Source organism: Falco punctatus (genome assembly GCF_963210335.1).
Source record: "Falco punctatus genome assembly, chromosome: 5".
Classification (NCBI taxonomy): domain Eukaryota; kingdom Metazoa; phylum Chordata; class Aves; order Falconiformes; family Falconidae; genus Falco; species Falco punctatus.
The window spans coordinates 82,949,922-82,966,460 of NC_137584.1; the positions used below are offsets into that span (position 1 = coordinate 82,949,922).

General features: G+C 41.8%; 1 protein-coding gene across 1 annotated transcript in view; it reads right to left on the bottom strand.

Annotated features, from left to right (window-relative positions):
- NID1 (nidogen 1) overlaps positions 1-16,539 on the bottom strand; it is a 96,227-nt gene that overhangs the window by 14,061 nt on the left and 65,627 nt on the right. The window contains exon 20 of the mRNA XM_080388913.1: positions 1-16,539. This exon is cut by the window's right edge and continues 15,429 nt beyond it. The gene's annotated coding sequence lies outside the window, so the exon portion shown is untranslated.

Here is a 16,539-nt window from a genome sequence, read left to right on the forward strand (position 1 = left end):
CTAGTGAGTCACAGAGGCACCGCTCCAATATTTGCAATGACAACAGCTGGGGTATCATTTCCAAAAGAAAGGAAAAGCTCTTTCCCTTTCTGATCCACAAGTCTAGCCCCTGCATACAGGTCACAGTGTGTGTACCTTTGTTACTGCATATACTTAGCACGCCAACAGCATATTAAAAAATGTATAACCTTACAGTTAGAGACACATAAATACCAAATCTTTATCTAAAAGACCATAAAAAGAAGAGTTTTGAGGAAGGTACAGGTGGTAAGTGGACAGAAATCATCAGATAGACTCACCTTAGGTAAATAAGATAAATCTCTGCCCAGCAATACAGACAAGCCAATCGCGTTTAAAAAAAGGGCACATGTAGGAAAACATTTGCTTGGTACCTGCAAGGAAAAGCAACAATTAAGCTGAACTCTGGATGCAGATATTTGGCTGCTGGGATGGATTGCCAGAGCTCAGAATTATTTACCTTCCCTTCACTCTGTTCATTAGCACCTGGCACTTCTCATGCTCTAAGGCTGTCCTCTCAGCCACACCAGTTTGGATGGGCGCATCACCAGTTTCATAATCTCGGGTCATCTTTCATAAAAGCCCAGCTGTTGCATTTATGTGGTCAGTGAAGAAACTCCACTTCCCCTTTAAAAATTACTCATCTCTCAGGGTTGCAGGTCAAAGCATGGAAAATGAAAGTGCTAAAGTCTCAGAAAACAGAAGGCAATAAATAAACTAGTATTTAGCAGTTTCAGAAACATTAGAAATTCTAAAGCAAGTGTAATCATTTTCTATAGGGAGACTCATTCATGGCTTGTGGGGCCTGGGTACGGTAAGCAGAAGCTTATGTAGCCTTTCTCCCCCCAGCAGTAAACAGGAGTGAAATAACTGTATTCTGAGTCTGGTTAACATCACACACAATACAGAAGGACTTTCTAAAACCCAAAAATTTACTGTAAGTATATATTGCCTTAAAAATTACCAAAGAAATTAGGTTCCTCATTTCTAAAACCTTTCCATTTTCTAAAAACCAAAAATTTACTTTAAATATATATTGCCTTAAAAATTACTGAAGGAATTAGGTTCATTTACACTTCAAACTGTTAAACGTTTTGCCGTGCTTTAAAAAATCGGCAGGGTTTCCATTTTTTGTTTGGATTCTATTTTTCCCTACCTGCCAGCACTGCTTGGCAGAGGTTATCAGAGGAAGGCTTTCTGAAGATTTCAGCCTCTGGTTAGTGATTCTTAAATATAACACTCTATCTTCTATCTTTAAATACTGCATTCTTTAAAAAACCCATAATTTTGGAGGAAAAACTCTTGAAAAAAATCAGTATTTTCAAAAATCAATGTTGAGAAGTGGTCCTAAATAATGTTTTTTAAAAGTAATGATTTCCAACTAATTTTAAAAAGTCCTCACAGATTGCACTGTTATTCCCTGATTAACTATAATCACACCATGAATAAACCAGGAAATGTTACAGAAAAAATGAGTAATAGTCTGTCAACCTTAACAGGAAAATTTTATTTTCAGTGGGTTTTTTTGCAAGGAAATGGATTAGAAACCTGTTCTGAAAGGACAAGTGAGATCATTTTACACATTTCTTTTTCCTTCTAACTAGAGGAGCTGTGTGGAGCCATGTCTTGCATGCATGCAGCGTCTGGCTCTGCTAACAACTCTGGGAACCCACAGAATTTACCATTTTTAGATCAGTATGGTACATCTAACACAACAGGACACATCAGATGAAAAGCAGGATATATTCATTTCAGCACAGAGTGGGTAGGCTGAGATGAGTTAAATGAAGCTATGATTCTGCCCATGGTGCGTTTTAATTGTGTGTTATGCTTTGAATATAAAAGAAGACCTAGTTTACGAAGCATTTATATAACAGTCTTCCTCATTAGGAATTTCTTAACAGTGTCATTGACACTGAAATCACAAGAAGGAGAGGGGGGAAAAAAGCCCCAAGTCCATTTAAAACCACTAATTAGCTGGGCAGTCTGATTATACATTCATAACAGCTGTTGCCTTCTTGGGGTTTCAGTGATCAGCTGTGGAAACAAATGCACACTGGAACACGTTAAAAGAAGGAACAAGCTTATTTTTGTGGTAAAAAAAAAAACCCAAAAACTTCAAAGGTGGAAAAATTCCATGAAGGTATGGAGTACATAATTCTGCATAGTCCAAATTGTGTTTAGTTTTCCTGAGGAGCATTTAAAACATTGAAGTTGTCTCCTGCTGCTACATGATTTACTCCCCTGACAAAGAACACCGAGTGCTTTCCTGAATCGCAGCCACGCAGGGGTTTACTGCATACTGCAACTCTCTGTTTCATTTATAATTATCCTATAGCATCTGCAGCTTCGGCCTCTGCTCCCCCTGAAGACAAGGGGAGCCACGTTATTGATTTCAAGGAGACGCGAGAGTCAGCAGCTTTTCCACCCATAGCAAATACATGCAAGAACACGCCAACTCCGGCTCCCGTTACCTAGTTAAAAGTGTACAGGAAAATTATACGGTTTTAGCTGCTCCTTACTTCTGCTCCCAGTGAAGAGAGCCACTAATAACTAATAACTGCAATTCCCCTTTTTGTGTTAAGTCATCAGCTCTTACGCTGCTACTACCTCTGCAGAGACCGAGGTACTGTTATGGGTCCTGTGCTGGGAGGACTTTTTAACCAAGAAGGTCTCAAACCCGAGGTCCTCTGAAGGACGATGGACTTTTATTTCCCCTTGAATGGAGGGTGATTGATTCAATTCCTTTGTACACCGTGCCTGAGGGAAAGTGGAAACTTCAGCCCCAAAACAATAGCCAGCTAGTGTAAGTTGCACAATGCTGGTCTCATACGCTGCTTTTAACGCCATTTAAAAAGTGATCTGTTTATGCTGTACTAGTGTTTGTGCCTTAGCCGGGGCAGGAGGTAGTTCCTCATAGACTGTTTCACGTCTGTTCCAGACATGAGTCACTATAATAAGATCCAAGTCTACCTTCCATCCCTTCAGATGATAACAGTTTCCAGGAAGTCCCTTTCATGCCATCCCTTAGTAGTAACTGGAGTTCAACTGCTGAAAAAATCTGAAAATCCCATGTCTTCAGGCAAGACCGTACAGCTGGCGAGTCACACGTACCCTAAACATCTCTAATTAATGAGCAGGGTTGGAATACAGTAAACATATTATGAAGTAAAATAAGTTCCAAAATCACAACCCTAACTGCTGACTTAATTTCTGTGACAACTTCCACAGGGATAATGTGTCCATTTGTTCCTCATTCATTACAGAGAAGACAAAAAGAACTGTGTTTTGGCATTCACAGGGGCAATGTTTTTTCCCCGGAGTTAGGAAATCCAGCTTTTAAAAGCAAGCTTGTGAAAGAGTTTGATGTTTACTGATTTTATCTAATTTGCTATGTACTAACATGGTAGGCTTAGAAAGCTTGTTAGTCTGTGGGGTTTTTTTAAACTCTTGGTGGTAAAATGACTCATTCTACGGACTGAAAAGTAGTTAAGTAGCAGTTTTTAATATGAAAAATTTCCTAAGGATTTTTTGAATAAGAGTATAAGACTGAGTATACCATTTGGTTTCTTTTTAAACAGAGAACAGAAATACCTGTGAGCACTATCAGACATTCTGTTCCTGACAGATGTTGCATCCCTGACTAATAATACAAAGAAATAATTTGGCTTTGATCTCTTCTACCTCCTGTCGCCCTGTAGCTAATGAAGTTGGGCGTCTTCAGTGATACGTATGAAATCTGCAAGTCTATTATTGTGAAAGAGAAAGCAGCTAATTAGTATTTTTGCTGCCTTTCATGCTTGTTAGGAGTTTTCAGTTCTGAAATTTCAATTTACTTGAAACCAAACCCCCTGTGACACACCTGTTCTGTATGGGAAAAAGCCACAGACCGGCTCCCTGTAGATGACTGTCCTTATCCTGAGACTGTCTAGAACAACTGCCTTACGTCCAGTCCCATTATTTTTTTATATTAGTGGAGAGGAAGGAGACCTAAATTTGATTCAAAAGGGAAATAAACTAATTTAAAATGCTTCATAAACTGTTGCTACTTTCTCTCGTAAAGAACTCAAGGTTATTACAGTTGTTCCACGTGTTTTGATAGAAGTGCTTATGCTGGTATCATGCTTCTGTTACAAACTCTGCAGATTTTAGGGTTTGTTTTACAAACACATTTGCTTCCAATTGCCAGCCTGGTCTGTGAAACAGGATATCCTACAAGTGTGCTTAAAAAAAAAAAAAAAAAAAAAAAAAAAAAGCAAGCAAGCAAATATAGCATTTTGCAGTCAAACCCAAAAACCAGTATGCATTCACTGGTGTGAGAAATTTCGTCATTTAAAAAATCAATCAGTTGTTCAAAGTAAAAAAGAATCACATCTATTCACATGAGGCATTAAAATTCTTTGGGACACTGAAGAGAAGAACTCAGGCATATTATTTTGTCAGGAAGACTGCCTCCTGATCCTGTCCACTAGCTTCTCGCCAGTAGAGGTGCCTTAGGACTGTTCGATGTAAATGCACAGGCAGGTGCACGGGTAAGTCATGTTGTACTTTAACGTGTTAGCCTGAACTTTCACCACTGATCAGGTCAACAGTATGTGAACCCTGCCTGGGTCTTCTGAGATCACAGTGGCCCATGAATCCACAGAAACGGCTCAGGCAGGCAGCTGATCCTGCCGTCTAAGTCAAGACCCCCAAAGGTTTGAATCCGGACCTGACTAACAGCAGCAGCTCCGAGTGAACTCCTAACGCAGGTCCCGACGAGGAGGAAGAACAAAGCAGAAATGAAGACAAAGACCCTGCTCAGATACTGAGAGGAAATCTAAGCATTAGGAAAGCCACTCTGAAGTGCAAAGTTTTCTGTTCATTAAACCTTCGCTACAGTGAATATTTTAATATATCCCCTTTGAACAATTTAACATATCTCCTAACAAGGAGGAATAAAAATTATGGTATTTTAGGGGGGGGGGGGGGGGGGAAGACAATCACACAGCGGTTTTCAATGACCAAGCAATAAACAAACACCTGCTCCAGAGCTGCAAGCCTGTAATGGTACAATCTCTCCTGGAGATTGCTATGTTATACTGTATAAAGAAAAAAAAAAAAAAAAGAAAACAAGGAGGAAAGAGTGAGCACAAGATGTTATCAACCAGAGTTTCTAGGAGATTATTGCTGAGATATGAAGACCTTTGACTGACATTTTCCTTTAAGCTCAGCATGAGTAATGGGCACAATTCTGCTTTTCTGTGCACCAGCTGATCACTTTATTTCACTGAACTGATTTAGACCATCCCTGCAGAGAGCAGGGGTCGACCGAACGTGAGTCACTGTGTGTGCCTGCTGCCATCAGCCCCAGAAGGAAAGTCTCAAAGATGCTGAACTACCTGGAGCTCCTGAAGAGCCATGGTTGGCAAAAAATACTGATCCTTAGAGACACAAGATGGTTGATCCTGGGATTTCACACAAGACAGGGGAAAAGAGGGAGTACACTCCGGAGGGGGCAGGGAGAAGCAAAGATACAGATGTGTTAGTACTGGACTCCCCACCAGGGCAGGGGCAGGCTGACAGCACACAGTATAGAAGCTCATTTTGCAGTTATCTATGAGCTCCCAGGCTTGTCCTCACTGATGCACCAGGCGGTGGTTCCGTGGTAGTACTCTGTCACCAGAAGATCCAGTTGAAGAGGTTCCTACACCCAGACGGTCAGCCCTTCCCTCCCTGTAGAGGGTGAAGCCGTGTCACCAGTACAGGTTCGCTCAGACACAATTCAGACTTCAATGACACAAAGTGATATCAGCTGCAGCAGGGAGAAAAAAAGGAATATTTTAATGCAGATTTGTCATCGCTTTTGCAAGATGAGGGTACAATCTCAGCTACTCTGCAGTGTAACCATGCAGCTCTAGAGTCTTACTGTGTTGACACACATTACAGGCTATCTCAAGATGAGTTTGCTTGGATAGTGGTTTATTTGAATTAGCACTGCAATGAAAGCAAGCACTCCAGTGCTATCAATGAGTGTTCATTCTCGAGCACACTGCGATGAGTGAACGTGTTTTATTAAAGCTTAAGACTCCTTCTTTCACTTCTTGTATTCCATGGAAAGTATCGGCTTTATCCACAGCCTTTGGGCTCCGTTTTTATTTACTGTGGGCTACTAAATCTTCAGGATTTTTCTCACTGCACAACAGATGACACTATTAAATGTGTTATGCCTAACAGCCTGAGCACTGCTAAATCAAATTATGAAGACCTGAGAAAAAAACCCTGGTTAAATACTAATGGTAGTTAATGCTATTAAACTATTGGACATGGACTGATCATTACAAATGAAGTGCAACATTTAAGGAAGTAGAAAAATAACCTGTTTCTGCTAATCACTCAATTTCCATTACGTATGAAGTGGCTGCAGTTTTGTACTCCTGCTTCATACAAGAATCTCTTTGTATGATGTACTGGAACTGAAAATACTATATATTGTTGCAAAAGAGGAAAGTATCATGATGTATGACTTATGGGACCATATGTAGCTTGTCATGCATTAGGAGAACATGACCTGCATCTAAATTGAACAGCTTCCATGGATGACTCATGCGCGAACAGCACTTGAAATCATCACACAGACTGCCTCAATATACATGAAATCTACCACTGGCTCCTCAGTGTTGCCTTCTGTCTCTTTTCAACAAGACAAATGTCAGGCCATTAGGAATCAGTGTTCCTCTATTCTGCTGAAAGCACATGGGGGCCATGACCTAAATGAAGAACAAGAGAAAGCATCTTTGAGCTCTCTACCATACATTAATACATTACAATGTAAACAGGAAAAAAAAATCACAAATGCTGAAAAACTATGAACGAAGCCTTGAAATGCTCAGAAGACACTATTTCTGCATGTGTGATGTTATACCTGTGAACATAACCCCAGACTACTAGTTAGCTGGACTTCTGCAAGAAGGTGTACTGAAGTTGGTGAGGAAGTCTGAAGGGTCTGAACAGTCCTCAAGGGCTAAAGAGGCCATTATGTGTCTGGTCTTAGATATGGGTGCCCAAACTGAGAAGTACAGCCAGAGAACAGTGCTCTGTCCCTGTCTGGATTCAGTAGGTCTTTCAACCCCTACAAAAGGCAGTGAATCTGCAAGCAGGGCATGCAAGGGCACTTCGGGTTTCTGCACGCCAAAGGGCTGGCTGCGCTGCTCAGCGCTCTGCTAGCTGACAGCCAGGCTGCTTCGTTACCTGCGTGACAGCCCTGTGTGCAGAAACAGGTGGGTCACAAAGGTCTCAGCTGCACTTGTGGGTCCTCTGCAAGAGCCATGGGACTTAACCAACTGGTAGGTGGGAGCTTCACATACCTTAAGTACTGCTTAGATGTGGAATAAAACATACGCTTTTCAGCAAGGAAATAAACCATCACTTTTGTGGTTTTTCATAGAGACCTCAGCCCAACTACCCTTGCTGAAGTTGGATATCGAAGTTGTCCTTCTCGAAATGCAGAGCCAAAAGACAGGGAGAGAAAGGATAAGCATGAGTGTCTCTGGCAGAGAGGAACACCACAGCAGAGCTCCCCTCAAGGGCTGCCAAGGGTCTGCCCTGCTGGCAAGTGACAAGCCTCCAACAGCTCAGTAGAGTTTATTGTATGATTTTCTTCTGGTCGTAACGTTTCTGTGATGTGCGCATCTGCACATTAAGCACTGACTTGTTTTGTGTCATTGAACAGCAGGAGGTGGGTAACAACCCTCTTTTTCACTCTTTATCTCTACTAATGGGAACGCAGAGTTGGACTATGCATGAGCCAGCTTGTTTTCAGCCACAAGAAGAAGCAGAAGAAATGGCCTTACACTCTAAAGCGGGAACAGGGAACGTATATATAGCCAGCCTCTACCACCTGCTATAAGCAAACTGTGCTTTGAGATAAAAGTGTATTTCTGAAGAAATCCCCCAAGACCGCTTTTGAAATGAAGAGGTGTGAGACCACAAAGTGTAACTCCTTTCTTCCTCTCTCTGCCCCATAACTCTATACCACTACTGACATGTTCTGACTATCTGCAAGTAGACTCACATGTGAAGTACTTTTTAAACGGAGGTTTCAGATTAACATCATAGGAAATGCAATTTTTTAGATCAGAAGCAATAAACCAGATTTGAAGCAATGTATCAGAAATCCTAAAACTTCAGTAACTGGCAAAATGCAGTACTACTCAAGAAAGTTTTCCCATAAGGTACTGAACCAAATTTGCAATAACATACATAAATGAAGGGAAGAACATGATGCAATTTAGTATACTGTTATCACATATATATCTCACAGAATACATGCAGACAGACTCCTACGTGTACTGTTCAAAACCAATGTTCTCTGTTCAATTTCCTTGCTTTTCCTAAGAAAAACAAATTTTTAAAAATGTGATGCTTGTTGCAAACTCCAATTCTAAGCAGTTCTAGTTAGTAAAAATCATCCAAAGCCAATAAAAACCATTAGCTGTTTTCCTCCCTAAAAATAATGAGCAATCTATTGATACTTGGGAGAGTACAAGGTAAAAGTTATCTGATTTCTTTTAAGTATTAGAAGTGCATCAGAACCTCTGAAGACTTCTCTTTCTAAAGCTGGTGGTGACTTAAATCCTGATTTTTTTCCATCACGTCTCACAGTTTATCAGAGACCTACAGATAGTTTTCCTTCTTCTTTCATCATCAGCACAACAATGACCTGCAACATGACCAGCCTGTTCCTAGCTGCAGTGGCTCAGGCTGTAAACAGAGAGGAAGCTGTTGGCAGTGGCTGACCTGACCAGAGGAGAAAGCTCATGACTCATGGACTCTTTGTCAATTTGGAGATTAAGTTTGTAGTCTCAACAAGAAGGATTCTCCCCTGTTCTTTGGCCCAGGAGGAGAACTAAACCACGAGCCTGATGGAGTGTGAGCAGTGAGAGCATTCCTTATGCAAGCGGTTGTTTTAGGAAGAAAAGAAACAGTGCAGAAGTGGTTGATCGTGATGAACATTTTGTTAAACTAGAACTTGCTTCTTGGTGCTCAGTACCATAGCCTGTTTTAGTTTGATACCTCTATTCACTTTTAGAAACTTTACATCTAAGATTTACATTTTCACTCTTGCATTCTACATCTTGACCAACAGCTGGCCTGGACTCTGTACGGCAACTCTGAGGAAAGGCTTTGCATGCGTGTGAAGTGTTGTTTCACTAACAACTGCTGTAAATCAGTGTCAGTGACATCATACAGCCGCAAATGATGTCCATCAGGCTGCCTGCTTTCCTGCAGACACACCATCTGTTTCAGTCAAGGGTGCTGGAGGTTTGAGTCAAAGCTCGTTGAAGTTACTGGAAATATTCCCATGAATCTTTGATTGTGTGACTCATCTGTAGCTTACACTACGCGCAAAATGTCAGGCTCACAAACTGCACAGTGCAAGCATGACAGCTAAGGCTTAAACAGAACACAAAGCAGCAGTTAGCTCTCTTAAACCAACACATGCCAGGATTTGATCTGCTGAAACTATTGCAGCTGCAGTGATGTATAGCAGGAGTAGGCAAGAGGGTGAGAAAACTCTGAACTGGTACCTTTTACTGGGAGAACTTTAGGAAACAAGAGGACTCTCAGAGCCAGAGGAACCAGTTCTATTTTCATACCTCTGGGGTGATACTACCATCAGTGGGGATGATGCACCTAAAAAGAAAAACATGGACCATGATGCCTGAGGCAATCAAACACCACAGGATAGGCGGGAGAAAAGAATCTCTGAAAGAACATTAAGAGTAGGCAGAATTCAATGTCAGTGAGTAAAACGGAAGGATGACTTAAAAATAGCCAGCTATATCTACAGATTCAAGTTGCCTTTCTTAGGTAAAGACAACAGCGCTTTTCTTTCCCACGATTATATAAAGAGACCCAGTTCCCTGCTTGGAGCTCCCACAGAAATCAGTGTGAGTCACTTGTGCAGGCTGCTGGGAAGTACATCTCCAGGAGAGCTAATTATTGCATCTATCATAACAAGTTTGCAGAAGTGGTTTTATAAACACCTGCCACTGTTTTATTATCTCCAGCTCAGGAAACAGAATAACTGTCAGCCCAAATGACACGGTTTGGTATTTTCCACTAATTCTGAAAATAAAGAAGTAAAGAGCAAGTCCTAGCAACACCTTTGGTTTCAAAGTTACTGTCAGGTAAAACATCTATTTTAAAAAAGTATGCTAATTTTATCTCCAAGCCCCCACAGGAACACACAGTAGTTAGGACCTCTTCTCTCACTTCATGGACGAGAAGATGAAGGGAAAACCAAAAGGCCCCTAATTGCCTGATTTCACTCTTGGACTTGCACGAAACAAAACACTCCACCAGTGCTAGCTGTTCAGCAGAACTCGATCAGGTGAGAAACATAAAATTTGATTGTATAAAGCCAGCAGAACAGAAAGGAGGCATTATTAAGGATAATGCTTATCTGTTGCACTCCATAGATTAAAAAGTCTATCAGCCTGTCCTGTCTGCAAAGACTTACATTTTTGTTTATATTTATGGGCCTTTAAAGCACAAGTCTGCTTGTGATTTAATCAAGATTTTCAAGCGATCACATCCTTTCACTGATCAAGTACTAACATGAGTCTCATACAGCAACTGAGATCTCTGTCCCATCATTAGCAACGGTAGAGGCTCTATGACAATCAAGAGCATTTAGCTCTTTCCTCAAGGAATGGCAGTGAAGGGCACCAACTCTTCTTTGGTTTTGCACTTTCTCCTCCTGCAAAGTAGAGACACAGAGCAGACACAAAAGTTTGTTCTTACTTTCTTATTCCAGGAGAAAACTTGACAGGTAAAAGGAAAAGGACTTCAGAAATCAGGGAGATGGAAAATGAGGAGGAAATCTCAAGCAGAACACCTAATCCTGAAACCAAACTGTGAGATTGGCAGCAGAATTTTTCTGGATTAGTGGTTATTGATGTGCCTCACTCAATAAATCCCTTTCCTGAGGGAGTTTCCTTGGGTGGGTAAGTGAGAAGGTGTCAAGTGAAACTGCTTATCTCCACATGGTCTGCAACACACTGAGGTAATCGCAACTCTCACTAGGTACAGCCTGCTGAAAAATAGCATTGTAATGATTACTTGTACTCATCTTTATTACCTTGTGTCAGACAATGGGAAATAAATAATAATTCATAATAAATAATAAACAAAAAATAACAAAAGGAATAGGGTTTATGTGATTTTTCCCAGGCTGACAATGTTTCTCTGAGTCCATCAGTTGTTCTGCGCAGACCTTGCTTTTATGTACTTTCCTCAAAATGTGTCAGAGGAAACTGCAGCTACATACCTGTCCCCCGTACAGCTTGCCTTTCAGGCAGTATAGTTTTACACACGTAAAGCACTCCTTATTCAGCAGAGCAAGGCAACAGAACAGACTGACTGGCTCAATATCTATTAAAAAAAAACAATAATCATGCTGATCTATTTAGTTGTCATGAGCTTCAACATCTGGACAGTTTTATCTTTTTAACACTTCACTGACTTCTATACAGTAGCAAAACAAAGAAAGTAACGCAGCAAAACTGGAACTCGTATAGAAATGGAACAGAAAATACAGTCAAGAACAAGGATGGATGTGGATGCCACCTTCTACTGATGGTTGCTTTAGACTGAGCTACATCAGCTTGAAAAAACCACTGAAGTGAACAAAATACACTATTTGCTTTTTGTTTTGTCCGAATGCTCTTTGGAGTCTTTCCTATATCGCTATATTCTGACCACGTACTAGCGTAAATGAGAAACTACTCCAAAGAAATCAATGGATGTTAACTGGAATAGGCAAAAGGAGAATTAAGTTCAAAAAAGCAATAGCTGTATATACCCTTAAAGCATCCCTAACATCAGTCCGTCCAAACACTGTTCGTAGGCGAGAGTTCCATTCTACTTCCATTTTGTCACAGACTCAGAATCCAGGAGATACAGTAAAGCATTTTCCCAGTTCCAGGAAACTCACTGGTTAGAGCAGGTTTGGGTACAATTCAGATTTGGCTTTCTCCTTTAAATAACATTAGTGGGCCTAAAATGTCCTAATTTAAGACGTTTCCAGAACTAAAGTTTCATTCTGCACTGCATAGTAGGGATCTGAGTCCCTTTGTTATATTTGTTACTGCTTACCCAATCCACATGCCTCAAAATTACCTGGGAAAACATTGGCATCGGATATTATCTGGCCAAACTGGAAGAACTCCAAGTCTTATCAAACGTATAGCACTGGCTGCACCTAGTATTTTGTGACTATATTTATAGAGCAGGGATATAGAAACATTTAATAAAGGAAAAAACACCCTCTTATTATGGTTTGACCGATTCAGAAATTATAGAGTCTATACTCTCACTGCTCGAAGGATTGTCTGATGTGGCCCATCTAAGGGAAGATGCCTGGAGCTGAATTTCCCTCGTAGTTCCAGTTCTTTTAATTTTAAATTTTTTTTTCCCCTCCAGCTTGCTTGCTCAGTGGAAAGGATGTAATGACATAGAATGTAATTACACTCAGCTGAGCTGGGCATGTCTGGGGTGATGGATGATGGGACTAGTTGCTAAAAGCTCGCATGCACTGCAGCAATCTGGCAGAAAAGCCCTGTGCATGAATGTCATGGTGTGAGGCATTGCCTGGATGAGGCTTTTCCAGAACAAAGCACAGCATCATAATCCCCCACGTTCAGGAAAAATGAATTCATGTTGGAAGGGATGCAGAGAAAGATGCTGGGAATCTAAACCTACCTTATAAGAGGGGACTAATACAGCTAAGCTTGTTTCATCTAACAAAGTCTGGGAGGGAATACAATTGCTTTTTGTAAAAACACAAGAGAAACACAAAGAAAGGGAAAGAGCAGTTTAAGCAATGGGATAATGCTGGCGCAAGAACACATGGCTGTGAACGAGCCACATAAAAATTTAGACTGGAGTTTGACGATTATTTCTATCCATCAATAAAGTAATGCTCTGGAACAGACTTCCAGGCAGGAACAGCGGCTGCAAGAGGCCTAATCGGTTTTAAGGTGAAGCTTGACAAATCTGATAAAGGGATAATAGGACAAGGTTGCCTGCAACAGCAGACAGCTGGACTCCCTGTTTTAGAAGATCCCTCCAAGCACTAAGCTCCCAGAAAAATGCGGCAGTAGTTCCTCATGCTATGAACACTTGCTAAACAGTATATTGAGTCCATTAAACTCCATACAGTATTTGGCCTGGAAACATACACTTCATGCAGGTCTTGGTTTAAAATTATTGCTATTTCAGAGTGCCATATATAAAAGGTCTTTTCTATAGAGAATAAAATTGAATGGCACATTAGCGTTGAGACAGAGCTATCTCCGGTTTCCTCCATTTGTATCATCCCTCATTTTCAAATACTTAGGTGACCCTATTATTGTAGTTTATCCTTCCATTATTATTTTGCAAGGTGATAGTAACCACCCACATTATTTCGTGGCTTTGATACAGAACATTTAAATTTTGTTCTACGAAGGGATCAATTTAGTCATGAATTAATAAAGCATGCTGTCGTGCCCAGAACTACTCCATATGAAAGATCTCTTATACCTGAGATAGGGTACCACACTGGGAATTTGGAACCTCTCCTTGAAATGATGGAGTGGAAAAACAGCAAGGCCAGCTATCTTGGTGGCGTCAACCCCTGGCTCAAGGACCAGTGATAATCCTCCAGAAGGAGGAACATCTCAGATTTTTATTTTTTTGAGCTACATTCATATTCAGTTGGCTTAATTACTTCAATAGCCTTAAAATCCCTGCCTGATAGAGGAAGGCGGCTGAGAATTCTGGAAGACTTGAAAAGCCAAGGCAATCTAAGGTGGGACAGTATTCGTTACAGTGGCTTCCTGATAAGCACACTGGTCAGTCCTGAGCAGACACCGCAATTCCTCTCCTAAGAAAAAAAATATTAAAATCCAAAATTTTGCTTAAGAACTGGAACAAACAATTGGAGATGGGAGGTGTAGCATGTGAAAAACATCTTTTGCAAAGGTTCAATATCAGATGAACCAGATCTGGACCTTCTCCCATACTCTGTTCCAATGGCTTCACTGTGCTCTGGGGTGGTCAGTGGCCAGGTCCCCCCTGCTTGACCAAGGCTGTGGGAGATGTTGGTAACCCAGGACACTGACAGCCTGGCAATGGGCTGGCAGGCAGATGGTCTGAGTGACAGGCCAGAGAATGTCAGTCAAGGAACATCAACCTCCTGAGGTTTGTTGCATCTTTTACTGGAACTAATGTTTTCACAACAGGTTGTTTTGTTGGAAATTTGTTTCCGTGGGGAAGTATTTAATGAGAAGGTCACTGACTAGCCCAAATATTGCTGCTGGCTGTTATCAGTACGGAGCAGAATGAAGGTTATTTCACAGGTTGGAGCTTCTCTTTACCTGCGCTGTTTGAGTCTCTCAAACTGGACCCCTAACATTGGCATTCATAATGCCTTTGTTTGAGAAAAATGACTGCAATTGCTGTGATATATATTACTGTTAGAAATTAACTCTATTTCAGTGCAGCTTTTGGGGACATTTGCTGCGAGGCATAGTACTGTCCAGGGACCCATAAACTAAAGATTGCATAGTGCCTAAATGTCTTAATGCAGAGTCATCTCAATAGCACGATAGCAGCTAAGAGCTCTAAAATAGTTTAATAAAATGATAGCAGCTTCCTTAGAATAGCTATTTTCCAGTAACCCAGAAAGTCTGTTTGGCACAGTGCCATCCCAAGGTGTATGCCTCATCATGTTTGGCCAGATCATGGCTTGTCTCGGTTTGCTTTGCTCTTACTTTTAAGGGGAGGAAAACTGTTCGACTCCTAGAGCTGGCTGCTCATCTATTTGTTGTTCCATTTTCTAACATTTCACTTTCTGAACCTTCTGTACTTCCTGGTGCTACCGTTCAAATCCCCCATCACCACAGGTTTTGCAAGGACTGTGCAAAGTTGCATTCCTTTTAGTCTAGGCATCACAGCAGAAGTTCTGCAGGTCCAAACCCTCCCAGCCTCCCCCTGCCCCAAGCCCACCCTGACTGCCCCTGCTACAGGTTTGACGAGCTCACAGCTGGGGGAAACGACATGCTGTGTTGACACGCTACCATCTAGTGGCAAGTACCGCAGATTTCCGTGGGACAAATCCCCTAGGGAGCGTGCTGGGTTCTCAGGCTCCTGCTTTATCTCACGGTCCTGGGCAATATCACTGCTCACGCTGTGCCCAGGAATGGCTCACGCAGCACTTGGAGGCTGCTGCTTTCTTACTGCTGCTGCTCCTTCTCCAGGCTACTACGAAGAGCAGCATCGATTCTCACCCTCGCTTCTCTGCAAATTGGCTTGCAGAGAGCTCTGCCCACGTCACCTGTCTTTCCACTGCAGACCTGTGGCAGACGGGGCTCAACCTGTGCTTGAGCAGAGATGTTTAAGGACTGCCTCAGTAGAGACTTGCTGTCTAGAGCTCAGCTCTCCCTTCTCGGGGTTCAGGCAGCTGGGCTGTTGGTTTGCATGATGGAGCCAACCTTCCAAAGTGACTCTGGTTCTTTTGGGCAAACTCCAGCTATGGCTGCTGGGTTCCCAGGCAGACACCCTGTGCCTGCCCTCAGGAACAGGACCCTTCAAGCTACTGGCTGCAAAACGAACACCCCCCAGCTTCAGAAAGCCAAAGCAGACACTAGGAAACACGTCCAGCTGAAGAAGGGCTCCTTATCTAACACAGTGCTCTCAAAAGCAATTCTACCTCTACTCCTCTGTTCAGCCCTTGCTCCAGAGGGTGTGCAAAACATATTAAGCTAAAGGCACCATAACATTTTAATCATTACAAGTTTCTGAAGATTTGAGAATGCTATGCCTTACTCTGATGCTGTGCAGGCCCTGAGAAACCAGAGGACGGGGGGTGCATGAAAATGCTCCCCCAAAGTACAGAAATTAAGAACATCCCCACAAAAAACGTGTCACAGTAGAACAAAAGATTTTATCAGATCCTGCTCCCCTGATTTATCAGTGTGAATACACAGTTGCAGACCATTCACACTCGGTACTGAGATGAGGCGTGCAAGTACTGGCCTTACATATTTCCTCCCTGACTAAAATTCACCTTCTTTCCTGTTTGTTTGCTAGTTAGCAGATCTTAAAACTGAAAGTGCAAAAGAAGTGTTAACTCTCCCACAAGCTAAAATATGTGGTGAAAACGTGCAGTAATGCAGATCTCTAACCTCAACATTCCTTGGAAGGAAGGAAGAGAATTCTTTGCAAAAGCTCTTGACATTTTGTTTCAGCTGCTTTTGCAACTTGGCAATTTTTCTCCATCTTTCATCCAACAATCACAGCTGGCTACTTGGGGATTGTAGAGAAGTATGGGACAATCATCGTTTAGCAGTTTTTTATGTAAAGTATTTCTAAAACTGACGGTCTGCCTTTTGCATACACTGTGTGGGAAGGTTTCCACTTGTGGAACCCTTTACAAAGGCGAATCCTTTTCAAATTCTCAGAGATGGGTTGTACAGGGGTGGGGGAGAAGAG